At 39.7% G+C, this 13,967-nt stretch overlaps 1 non-coding gene across 1 annotated transcript; it reads right to left on the reverse strand.

The window, feature by feature from the left end:
* Nucleotides 1–253: 253 nt before the first annotated feature.
* LOC149015831 (small nucleolar RNA R71) lies at nucleotides 254–360 on the reverse strand. The gene has a single exon (XR_016173794.1). It is a non-coding gene; the product is annotated as a small nucleolar RNA R71 (small nucleolar RNA).
* Nucleotides 361–13,967: the final 13,607 nt, after the last annotated feature.

Below are 13,967 nucleotides of genomic sequence, written 5' to 3' on the forward strand. Positions count from 1 at the left end.
ATCTATCTATGTTACCCCAATTTCATGGGCTACCTGATCAAGATGCATATTTGTTTCTTAGGGAGTTTGAGGAGGTTTGTGTCCTTATGAAGGTACAACAACTTACTGATGATGCCGTAAGACTACGGTTTATTACCTTTGCATTAAAAGACCAAGCAAAAAAGTGGCTTGCTTACCTAGGGATAGCATTATCACATGGGAACAATTTATTGTCCTATTCTTGAAGAAATTCTTTCCTTTCTCTAAGACGAACAAAATAAGAAATGATATTCTTCAATTTCGTCAGAAACCCAATGAATCCTTTGCTAAGGTAATGGAGAGGTTTCAAAGCCTTCTCCAAGAATGCCCTCACCATGGTATAGAATTATGGCATTTATGCCAAATAATTTATGAGGGTATTGATTACCAAACAAAGCAACTTTTGGAATCAATGTTTCCCCACAGGATTTACATCGTTCACTGATGATTCCGAAGCTTGGAATTTTCTTTTAGACCTAGCAGATAGAACTAGAGAATGGGAGTCAACCCAAGAGTCTGAAAGGACTAGTAGGGATATTTTGTTGATAGCCAAGTTCATAAGGAAGCACAAATAGATAGTCTTTTGAAAAAGTTAGAGACTTTGGTAGTTAATGCTGCACCACCACCACCTAGTCAAGCACATTTTATTGACAAATCTATTGCTATGTGCGCATGGTGTCAATCTCCTACACATGTAATTGAGGAATGCCCTAGCTATTCTGGAGGCCAACATGAAAATGTCATTGCGATGTTTCCAAATCCGTACAGTAACAGGTACAATCCTGGGTGGAAGAATCATCCTAACTTTTCATGGTCTCAAGGGCAAAACCAAAATGGATTAAGCAATTATTCCACACAAAATCACTTTGGTGCCCCTCAAAAGCAAAATGCCCAATTTTCTTATAATCCAAATATCCAATTCCCTCAAGCCCCAAATTTCCAAAATGCCAATTTAACTAGGCCTGTCAATCCACCTATTGTGCCTTATATGCCTCACATTGCACAAAATCAATCATCACCAGGTTTCAACAGAGGTAACAATCCAGAGTTTTCTCGTCTCTCTTCCTTAGAGAAGAATATGGAAGTACTTTCCAGTACCTTCATGACTTCTATGCATAATATGGAAAAACAAATTTCCACTCTTGCAAGTGCTTTGTCTGAGCGAGAGAAAGGTAAAATGCCTAGCCAACCTGAGTTAAATCCTAGGATTCAGATTCATCAAAGACCACCAAATCAAGTCAACCAAGTTGAATCCTCCCATTCTTCTTTAGCTTCAATTAATTCTGTGTCTACATTGAGAAGTGGGAAAGGGTATTTAACAGGTGAGTCACATATTAATGAAAAGAGCGAGATTAGTGACCACTGTGATGAGGAGAATGTTCAAGTATCTCCTAATGAGGGTTTATCTGAGAAACCCATAGAAGTAGAGGATGAGCCAGTTGCTTTAGCAGTACCTAAGTTTGGAGAACCACTATCAGAAACTATGAGAAAAGAGCGAATTTCATATGAGAGTTCTTATGTTCCTAAGGCTCCTTATCCTAGTCGTCTAGTGAATAAGAAGAAGACTGCAACTATGGAGAAAATTTTTGATGTCTTCAAAAAGGTAGAAGTGAATATCCCTCTTTTGGATGTCATATCTCAGATCCCCGCCTATGCAAAAGTGTTGAAAGATTTATGCACTCATAAAAGAATCACTAGCATTCCCAAAAAGGCGTTCTTGGTAGGTAACATTAGTTCCATAATTACTCAACCTGTAGTAGCCAAGTTTAAGGATCCAGGGAGCCCCACCATAGCTTGTGTCATAGGCAATACACACATTGAACATGCTTTACTTGATCTTGGTGCAAGTGTAAATCTGTTGCCTTACCATGTTTATAAGAAACTAGGATTGGGAGAATTGAAAGCAACTAGAACTACTCTTCAGTTGGCAGATAGGTCAGTTAAGATTCCTAAAGGGATGGTTGAAGATGTTTTACTGAAAGTGGGAGAATTTATTTTTCCAGTTGATTTCATTGTGCTAGATACTAAACCTTTTTCAATCAAGGATGAAATCCCAATAATTTTAGGAAGATCATTTTTTGGCTACTAGTAATGCATTAATCAATTGTCGAAATGGCCTCTTACGATTGTCTTTTGGAAATCAAACTGTAGAGTTTAATATGTTCAGGATAGGGAAACAACCACAAATAGAAGAAGAGATCAATATGCTTGAGGAATCTTTTGATTTTCCTAATGATGTGATTACCAACTTTGAGATTGATTTTGATTCTAAATTTCAAGAATGTATGGATATGTTGGATGATGATAGTGAAACTTTCTTTTCCGAAGTCTTAAATTTTCACACACCTTTGGAGCCTATTAATCCTCTATCCATCTCCATCTCCATTCCCAAGCCCTCAATAATTGAACCCCCCAAGCTAGAATTGAAAGAGTTGCCTTCTAATTTAAAGTATGTTTTTCTGAGACAAGATAATCATCTTCCTGTTATTGTTGTCTCTGATTTAACTTCTGACAAAGCAGAAGAGTTGATCACACTGTTGAATGATAATAGAGAAGCATTGGGTTGGTTTGTCACTCATATCAAAGGTCTATGCTCTTCCATTGAACAACATCATATTCATCTTATGAAAGATGCAAAACCTTCTAGAGAACCTCAACGTATGATGAGAATTTTTTTTAACATTGTGAATGTTTTTCTTGAGATCTTTAGAGATGATTTTTCGATTCACGGTTTTTCTTATTTGGAGTGCCTTCCCCATCATACATTGATATTGAAGATAAGACTAAAGCTTCCCATGATAAGCACATATTGACTGAAAGGTATACCCCTCATTTGTCTTCTTTGTTTAGCATACATGCATTGAGGACATTGTATTACTTAAGTGTGGGGGGGTATAGCTGCGTTGTAGATTTTAACTTTGACTTTTGGTTATTATACATATTCTTTCAATTGCTATGATGTGTGAAATGAGAGTGATTTTGGTACCCATCATGAACACATAAAAACCCTGTTGAGAGGAAGGTAACTTGTATATAGAGATGAGACTTTCCTTAGAAAAATAAAAGGCCCTTAACTTAAGGCGTCGAACCATCTATGAGTTTTGTGGGTCCTTGTTTCTTTGGCTAGAAGTTGAGATCAATTTTGTGTAGGGCATGAAAAAAGAAGAAAAAAAAAAAGAGTAGAAAGTAAAAGTTGAATTCCTTGGAACTAGACAGGGCACTCCGACTCAGGAATCAAGGTGACTTGATCGAAACTCTTAGGAAGGAGATTATTGAAAAGAACTCTCGATCACTGTCTATGTGGGCATATGCAAAGCAAAGCTACAAAGTAACTTGGGTTTCTGGTGTCTGCTCCACCATGTCATTCAAGCCAACCGTAGTGGAGTAATGTAGAGTTCACTACTCAAAAGAAAGAAAAAAAGAGAAATAAATACAAGTGTCATCAATGCCTTGGTAAAATTGTTTGGTCAAAAATACTTCAAAACCTTAGTCCTTGGTCCCCTTACTTTATGAGTGGTTTTGCTTAAAGGAGAGGTGTACTTGAAAGATATAAGGTGAGTCCTTGATTGAGATATATGCTAAGTCTCAAGAATCAATATGGGGTAATAAAGTTCAAGTGTGGGGGATCTTAAATCAATGGTGAGAAAAATTGTCATAGCTATTGATCGTGTATGAGTACTTACCAATTGTTAGAGTTAGAATTTGCAATGTTTTATTTTGAGCTAAAATTGGAATTTTTGATGTACATTCACTGCAAACATCCACGAGACAAAACTCTTCCTCTAGGGGTAACCTAGTGGTTTAAAGGCCTGTTGCACATGCTAAGTGTAACCGTGATTCCTACGAAAGTGAGTTAGGATTTATTTTGTTGCACTAGTTTCTTACTTGCATTTGGATTTTCTTTAATTTTTGCTTGAGGACAAGCTTAGTCTAAGTGTGGGGGGAATCTGATGAGCACATTTATGTGTGAAATCTTAGGTCATAAAGCATGCATTTTATACACTTAGAGTGGAGTTACCTTGGGTTTTATGTTGTTTTTGTAGATTTTAGGACTTTTCAAGATTTAAGCAAATATTTGGAGTTTTGGGCTTGAATCATGCTATTTTACACGTCAAGAACTTCATTCAAATTCTCAAATGCAAAAATGGGCCTGATCTGGAGCATGATGGGCTAGAGATGTGTGATTATGGGCCAACTTCGAAATATTGAAGAGATAAAGAAGGCAAATCTGATCTACGGCTGAGATTTTAAATCAAATCTGCAGAGATATTATTGAGAGAGTCCAAATGGAAAAGAGTCCTTGCATTCCTCAATATCTTATTTCCTATCTTGGATTTAATTACAGAAAGAAAAAGAGGAAAAAGAATTATATTCAGAAAGAAAAAGAGGAAAAATCCCGTTTTTGAATGCCTCTGTCCAGTTTCGATCAAACCCTTCATCGAACGGTCATCTCCAATGCCGCCTAACCGTCCAAAATAGCAATCATAAATATAATAATACGTTAATAGGGCAAGGGTTGCTATTTATAGAGAACAGGGGAAAATTAGGGCAAAATCCCACAAGCAAGACCTGGCGGTCGCTTGGGGCGGTTAATTGGCCCAATCAACCGCCTTAAGAAACCGCCCCCTAGTACATTGTTGTACAAGGGTGCTTTGCTCAAGGGGTTGACTCTTAACCTCAACCTAACCCTAATCAACATATGGGGGAGGTCTTACCTTCATTCCGGACATCTCCAAAAACCACTTGCCTTCCACTAGAGATCCAACTTCCCAGCAAGGCAAGTTCTTCAACAAGAGAATCCAAATCCATGGGTTCAGGGTATGGATCTTAGACTTCTATCCAGACACTCCACTTAACCCAGCTTGACCTTCGAGTTATCGAACCTGCAATATGGATTCTGGGTTAGAAATACAGGGGTTGTCACAACTTTGATGGTTCCTATTGATAGTAGTAGACACCGTCTTGCTTTCCGTTGGGATCAGGAGTCAGATGAAGATCCAAAGATGCAAGTGCATAAGCCCAAGGTGATGAAGACGAAGATCGAAGAAGAAGAAGAAGAACCAATGGAAGACTTGATTTGACCCTTAGACTTCTTTGTTTCTTTACTTTCCATAGTTTATTTAGTTGTATTATCTTATATTCGATCTACCTTCTACATTGGTTTGTAGAGTTATTTTCCGCTATACTCTACATTTATCTCCTTGATTGGTATATTTTATTCCGCACTCTAATATTCTTTTGAGATCCTTCAGAGATCCAGTACTTGATTGTTTCTTAATTTACTTTAATACAATGATTTGTTCTTGCTCTTGATTATATTATTGTGCTATATGGGATATGATCGCCCTGAACTTCATCTTCGGGGCTATGGATCACACCTCTAGGTATTCTAGATAGGGTACCAGCTGGAGGAATGTGACACTAACTCCCTAATCCTCCCTGTCATAGCCATTAGCTCCTCTAAAGCCTTGCGAAGCTTGGAGCAGTCTTCCTTCAATCTAGAGACCTTTTGTTTGGCCTCCATCTCTCCCTCATAGTGTTTGGCCCAAACACTGAGGCGACCAACCCTTAGTAGAGCTTCCATATGCCAATGGAAGTCTTCGGTAAGGACCTCACAGATAAAGAACAGTTAGCAAGAAAAACAAGGAAGGAGAGAGACAACATAAAAGATAAAGTTAAAGGTAAATACTTACCTAATTGAAGAGTGTATGTACTCTTCATCGGGCATAGAATTAAGGGCTTCTCGATTGGCTAGCATTCGGGCATTTGTAGCCCACTCTAAAGCCAAACCGGTGTCTTGAGAGACCCGATCCCTATCGATAGATTCCAAGGGGAAGGTACACACCCCCTGCTCGACCCTAACCCTCTTTGAGGCAGCATCGTCTGCTAAGTCTTGCCTCCTCTTGGCCAGATTGACATCGTCTTGTGTGGATTAGGCGACTGCGATCAAGCCATTCCCTTTGGCAACAGGCTCTTGCCGAACCTTCAAAAGACCCTTGGGGGCATGGGAGGAGGCCTTCGGAGATGATGGATGAGCTTCGGGCTCCTTCTCTTTTCTCTTGGTTTTGGGTGCCTGATCCTCGGCAACCTCAAAACCTTGGTTAGCCAAGACCTTTACTGCCTTCAGATTATACTTCGAAGATACTGCAAATAGAGAAGAACGAACTCAGTATAGCACTTAGATAAACAACTAAAGAAAACAAAATGAGAAACAGGAGCTCACCGGGGGCTAAACCCCACCACTGAAGCACTGCCTCGTACTCTATGGCAAGACCATGGATCTCTTAATGCGCACGAATAGCCTTTATCAATTGAACAACGATGTCCTCATTGGGAGATAGAGGAAGAGGGTGATTCACCCTGGGTATAAGAGTTCGGTGACTCTAGGTGATTAGGTAGTTCAGGTCTGACGGGGGTGCTCAGCAGAACAAGAACTGATGACGCCACTGCTTGTGGTTTAATGGGCAAGTCCCCTCAGCAAGGATGCTGCCCAACCATCCCAGTTTGCTTTTGGGACGTTTAGAGAAAAAGACCCAACTAGGAGGGTTGGACTTATTGAGATAATAAAACTGAGAAAAAAGGGGAAGTGAAGGGGTGATTTGGAGTTCAAGACACATCCCAACGAAGCCAACGATGTGTCACCAACTGTTCGAGAGAAGCATACGGGGACAAAGGTCCTAGTGGTGGAGAATTTCAGTAAAAATGGTAGAATAGAATGGGAACCTCACTCCACTCTTCAGAGTATCAACATAAATTGAAAACTCCTAGGGATGATTGGAATCAGCTCTCTCATCCGGGTTGGTAACCTGAAGGAGGTAGGAGAAAGGAAGGAAAAAGTTGGGAGGGATCTCATCCACTTCGGCAAGGTGAATGTGGGAGACATAGAAACTTGGGCCATTCGTAGACCCCTTCAATGGTCACGAACTTCCAACAACAGCCTGTTTGGAGGCTTTATGCTTTCAGGAAGATGAGAGAGAGGTTATCCTACCCTCCACTCTTGGTTGTTCCCTAGGGGCTGAATGAATGGAGGTAGCCAACTAGTGGTTGGTAGTCCTCACATTCTTATCACCCAAAAGCTCAATGGAAGCTAAAGGGCTTGGTTGATTGGTAGAATCATCCCCTTCGACCATTCAGTCGATAGAGTCATCATCGAAAGTTCTGCACTACCCATTGAAGAAGATGAAAAGAATTCTAAGGGTTTTTGAAGGAAAGATAAAAGGCCAGAATCCTAAGTAAACTAATGCAGAAGTCACAAACCAGAAAGGAAAAGAAATGATGGAACAGAAGAAGAAACAAAGCTAAGGATTAAGAGACTTACTTGTTTGATCTTAAACGGTTTGGAGATTGAAGATAGAAGACTTGAAATCGCAAGAACTTGTTGAAGACCTCAAGCACAGACGAGTTCATGAAATGGCAAAGTAAAAGTTAAAGATGAGAAACAAAGGGGTTTAAATAAACTAAGAGCAAAATTTGAACGGACGAGATTGATTTTAATCGATGATCAAGTATGACCGACGATTCGAGTATAAACATCCAACAAAAGAGATCAATCTAAGATCAACGGTTGCAAAACAAAGATGGTTCGTGAAAGAGAGCTTCATGATGGCGCATGTTCCCAATAAACACTTGGAATTGCAGGCGCAAAGCACGATGAATGAAGACGGTTGGAGAAACGTGACGTTTCTGACAATGAATGCGACGTCTAAAGGAACGATTGGGAATCAAGGAACATTTGAACTTCTCTCTGCCATACCTAAGGCTCCTAATCGAGATGACATACCAAACAATTGTCTTATCCCTCTCGATCCCTTGGTCTGGGGGGCTCATGATCAGTAAAAAATAACTATCAACCGGACCGAACTATGGTCGGTTCGATTATCCAGATCGGGACCGGTTCAAGAATCAAATTAAGTGGTATCGTAAGCAAGAAGGAACCCGAACAGTTATAGAAGGAGACGTGATCCCTTTAAACTCGAGATTGGCAATCGTGCTCTATATGGAAACTGTAACTAACTTGGATTGAGGGGGGGAAAACCCTACAATCGGACGGTAATGAAGGAAAAATATGAGTGAATTCAATGATCGAGAATAAGAGGTAACCCCTATATAAACTAAAGTATCATACAAAGCAGAGGTATCTGAATCGTTTCCCTCCATTATCATTTTTCAATTAGGCTCTACAACTAACCAAAGTTTGGTGATAATTCACTTATTAATTTAACCTTCGGAGGTGGCTTCCCGACTGCCGAGTTGGCCCACGCTTGACATTATTTTGCAGGAATACAAAGGAGGATGAATTGTTGGACACATCAAATAAAAAATAAAAAAGAAGAAGAAGAAAGAAAGGAGGGAGATGTGCTCCTACATAACTCAAAAGCCTCAAATTTCAAGGTGTGTAGTAGTCTAGAAGATGATCTCAAGAATTGAGTGGGTATCTTGAGTTAGGTGAGTTATCACTAGCAACTACTAAGGTCTTTTGGTATATTACCTCCTTGTAATATCTATCGTTGTGGTAATGGTAATGAGGATGATATTATAGAGACACGTGTATGTCTCTGATTAAGTGTAGCACGTGTAGCTTTCCTCATGGTCTTTAAATATCTTTGCAATGAATGAAAAAGATAAGATTTCAGTTTCTCTTTATGGCATCAGAGCCACAAGTGTTAACTTCTTCTGCACAATTCAGTTTTTTGTTTTTATCCTCTTTTCTATTGGGTTGCTTTCTTTTCACGCAATATTTGCTTTTCTTGTTTTTGAAGCTTTCTAGCCATGGCGTCTTCTTCTACGTCTGTTTCCTTCTTTCCTTACCCGTGTTCACTAAATGTTACAAATTTTATGACAATAAAACTCACTTCCGAGAATTATCTTCTCTGGGAGACACAGATCCGGTCTCTGATCGAAAGCCAAGATCTGATTGGTTTTGTTGATGGTAGTATCCCTGTTCCTGATCGAGTGATTCAAATTGCTACTGGAGAAGAGTCTCTTAATCCTTATTATCAGGCGTGGATTCGCACCGATCGACTTGTCAAAGCATGGATAACTGGAACGCTTAGTGATGGAGTTCTTGGTTTAGCCGTAGGGGCGACATCTTCTTTCAATCTTTGGAAAACTCTATCTGATAATTTCTCTCACGCTTCTGAAGACAGGGAGTTTGAACTTCTGTCAAGACTTCACTTCTTGCGCAAGATTGATTCGACTTCCCTTGCTGATTTTTTGATACAGTTCAAGACACTCTGCGATCAGTTAGCATCCATTGGGAAACCTGTTTCAGATCAAAGGAAAGTTTTTCTGTTACTTACCAATTTAGGGTCTTCTTATGACTCATTTGCTACAACAATGTTGAAGCCCCCAGTTCCCACATATGCAGAAATTATTCCTCTTCTTCAGAGTCATGATTTGCGAACTAGGGGAATTCTTGGAGAGTCACCAAATTCGACTGTTGCACAACCAAATTCAGGCATTGTTTTTTCTGCCCAGACCCTGAAGGGAGATGACACTAGTCGTGGTGGACATCGTTTTAGAGGAGGAGGTAGAGCAGGCCGTGGTGGACGTTTTTCTGGTTCTTTCTCCTCACACAACCGAGGTTTCTCTCAGATTACTAAGGTAGGGGTTTCTGATAAAGAGAATCAAGATTCTTTTTCTTCCAACTCTGTTATGCGTTGTCAAATATGCAAGAAATTAGGACATGGTGCCCTCAAATGTTGGAACCGATTCGATCATACTTATCAGGCTGGTTCTATACCGAAAGCTTTGACTGCTATGCATTTAAATGATTCTCAGGATAATCGATGGTTTCCTGATTCAGGTGCCACTGATCATGTCACCTCTGATCCAGGTAATCTTTCTACTTTCATTCCTCTTAAACGTTCTTCTTCTACTCTTATGGTGGGTAATGGTGCTCGGTTACCTATAACGCATAGAGGATCTGGAGTTGTTAAGGCTGGTCATTCTACTATACCTTTAAAGGATGTGTTGGTAGTTCCTGCGATTAAAAAGAATCTCCTATCTGTGTCGAAATTAACAACTGATCTTGGATGTTTAGTTGAATTTTCTGATTCTGGTTTCTCTGTTAAGGATCCTCAAACCAGAGTAACTTTGGCATCGAGGAGTAAGCAAGGTGGTCTGTATGTCTTCGATGATGATGCTGGTACTGCAGATTCGCAAGCTTATTTTTCCTCCAGATTTTGTGTTGCATCTGAAGATAAATGGCACCAGAGATTGGGCCATCCCTATCCCCGTATTACTTAGTTTTTGAAGACTCATGGTTTCATTCGTATGAATTGTAGATCTCGGCATGTTTGTAGTAGTTGTCAAATGAGCAAAACTGCTCATCTTCCTTTCGTCAGTTCCTTTACCAGAGCTCGAGCCCCTCTTGAAAGAGTTCATTGTGACTTATGGGGTAAAGCTCCCGTACTTAGTGTACAAAAGATTGGATATTATGCTCTCTTTGTTGATGATTTTTCGCGCTACACTTGGTTATATCCTCTCCGGCGTAAGTCTGAGTTTTTCACTTGTTTTCTACAATTTAAGGCAATGGTGGAGAGACAATTTAATTCTCAGATTAAGGTTTTTCAATCAGATGGGGGTGGTGAATTTGTTTCAAGGAATTTTCAGAAATGTTTAGTTGATAATGGTATTTTACATCATGTCTCTTGTCGTGGTACTCCAGCACAAAATAGTATTGTAGAGAGGAAGCACAGACATTTGGTTGAATTGGGTTTAGCCATGATATTTCATGCTTCCGTTCCATTGTGTTTTTGGGTTGAAGCTTTTTTAACAGCAGTGTTTTTGATCAATCGATTGCCTTCACAAATACTTAGTATGAAAACACCTTTGAAGTTGCTGTTTGGCCAAGATCCACAATACTCAGCTTTGCAAGTTTTTGGTTCTGCTTGTTTCCCTTGTCTTCGTCCTTATGCTGCGAATAAGTTTGATCCCAGATCTCTCTTGTGTGTGTTTTTGGGATATAGTGACAAATATAAGGGGTATCGATGTTATCATCGTTCTACTGGTAGAGTATATATCTCTCGCAGTGTTGTTTTTGATGAAGGTTCATTTCCATTTCACAGTACTTCTAGTTCTAATATTCCGGATTTTTCCAAACTACAACTTAGTACATTTGAGGGATGGGTCTCTTATAAGGATGGTCCTATTCTGACTCCTGTTGTAGTTACTTCATTTGGCAGTTTGGATAATTCTCGTTGTGCTAAGTCTTGGTTTGATGATATGAGTGACCCAGCTCCGGCGTCTTCTCCGACGCAGGTAGCTGTTGATGTTAACAATTATGTTCCTGCTGGGTCTATTATACAAAATTCACCAAATGAGAATTCGGATGGGCTTATTAATTCTAATTCTGGATTAGATGGATTAGCTACATCCAGCTTTGGTGGGCTATCTCCTGTTTCATCACCTGTTGGGCCTTCTGTTTTGCCCTCTAATGCTTTAGATGTTTCTCAGCCCATTACTAATAATGATATACTTAATTCAACTATGGGTCAATTGCATTCTATGGTAACTCGGTCCAAAGCTGGTATTGTGAAGCCCAATCCGAGATATGTGCTAAGTACTGTCACTATTCCTTCTGAGCCTACTTCAGTAAAAGAGGCCTTGCTTCATTCAGGTTGGTTTAATGCTATGAAAGAAGAAATGATAGCTTTAGAACAAAATAAAACTTGGTCTTTGGTACCTCGGACATCGGATATGAATATTGTCAGTTGCAAGTGGATTTATAAAACAAAATTGAAGGCTGATGCGTCTCTTGAGCGGCTTAAAGCACGCTTAGTCGCACGGGGTTATACTCAACAAGAAGGGTTAGACTATTTTGAAACATTCAGTCCTGTCATCAAGCCCGGTTCGATTCGGTTGGTACTTAGTATTGCCACCATGTTAAAGTGGCCGATTCGGCAATTAGATGTTAAAAATGCTTTTCTCCATGGTTTTTTGAAAACATCGGTGTATATGACTCAGCCACCTGGGTTTATTGATCCACATCAGCCCAAGGCAGTATGTAAATTGCATAGATCTTTATATGGGCTTCGTCAGGCACCACGGGCTTGGTTTGACAGATTCAGCATGTTTTTACTTGAGTTTGGATTTGTGTGTTCTTCTTCGGACAGTTCATTGTTCATCTATCGATCACAAGGGAAGGTTTTGCTTTTGCTTCTCTACGTGGATGATATTGTGTTAACTGGAAATGATATGGAGTTTATCATGAGTTTCATTTCTGCTCTCAGTAAAACTTTTGCAATGAAAGATCTGGGCCCATTACACTATTTTCTGGGTATAGAAGTTTTTCCTACCTCTTCTGGGCTTTTTCTATCACAAGCTAAATATGCTAGAGATCTTCTCAAACGGGCTAAATTGGAGGATGTCAAGCCCATGCCTACTCCTATGGTGTCTCAGTCTAAAACACCTAATACTTCTAGCCCATTTTCAAATGTTACATTTTTTCGTAGTTTGGTGGGAGGTCTACAGTATCTCACAATAACAAGGCCCGATTTATCATTCTCAGTTAATTCGGTATGTCAAGCTATGCACAATCCTACCCTGGATGATTTCATGTTGCTAAAACGCATTTTATGTTATGTAAAGGGAACCCTTGATTATGGGCTACAGATTCATCAACAGAGCTCATTTCACTTATATGGATTTTCTGATGCGGATTGGGCTGGGTGTCCTACCACTAGAAGGTCCACTACCGGTTATTGTACATTTTTGGGGAGTAATTGCATATCTTGGAGTGCAAAGAAGCAGCCCACAGTTTCACGTTCTAGCACTGAAGCCGAATACAGGGCTATGGCTTCCACTACCGCTGAACTCACTTGGTTAAGTTTTTTGCTTCGTGATATTGGCATTCCTCAAAAATCTCCAACAGCTCTTTATTGTGACAATATGAGCGCGCTACACATGACTATAAATCCGGTTTTTCATGCTCGTACTAAACATGTGGAATTGGATTATCATTTTGTTCGGGAGAAGGTGGCACTTGGACATTTGGTTACTCATTTTGTATCCTCTAAACATCAGATAGCTGATATGTTTACCAAACCACTACCTCGGCGGGAATTTCAGATTTTGTGTAGCAAACTTGGCCTTATACCTCGGCCTAGTTTGAGGGGGGATATAGAGACACGTGTATGTCTCTGATTAAGTGTAGCACGTGTAGCTTTCCTCATGGTCTTTAAATATCTTTGCAATGAATGAAAAAGATAAGATTTCAGTTTCTCTTTAGATATCATAAGAAAGCAATTCCTTTTTGAGTTGGTCCCATGCTTAGCGTGGGTGAGATGTTTATGTTACAATTTCCTTGATTTATAATTCTTTCTATATGGCCATCTTGTGAACGTAGGCTATTATTATACCAAAACATTTAAATTGTGTACCTTTGCATCTTTGTTATTTCTTATATTGGGCCTTTATTACTATGCCAGCTTCATACGAACCATCAGCGTGGACGTATTGTCACTACTGTCAAAACTCAAAAGTAATTAAGATGCTTGTCGTTTGAAAGTTATAACCAAAGTTCCTTATTTTCAATAGCAATTATATTAGATAATTGAAAAGGATCGCGAGCTTAAGACGCATTGGGTGGATCAGATGAGTGCCCCCAGAATTGGACCATGCAACATTTTGCCATAAGACCGCTTAGTAATTGAATCATATATGAGACAACATTATCAAAAATGTCTAAATATGATTTAATGTTGAAGGAATGAATCCAAGCTGGGATTCTCTACGCCGCAAGGATAGAGCATTGTGCTCCACTCCCAGCTCTCCACTATATATATAAAAGGGAAACCCACCCCCGGTTCATCTTGTAAGTGTTCGGAGGTGAATCTTCCTCCTAAAAAGAGCACACTCCTCTACCCCCATGGCTAGAGGATCCACACTCAATGAATCCAACCATAGCACAGACAGCTATGAGTCCCTTCCTTGGATGTACTCTTATT

This window comes from Hakea prostrata, chromosome 5, assembly GCF_041222555.1.
Source record: "Hakea prostrata isolate BN-2017 chromosome 5, UWA_Hpros_2, whole genome shotgun sequence".
Lineage (NCBI taxonomy): Eukaryota > Viridiplantae > Streptophyta > Magnoliopsida > Proteales > Proteaceae > Hakea > Hakea prostrata.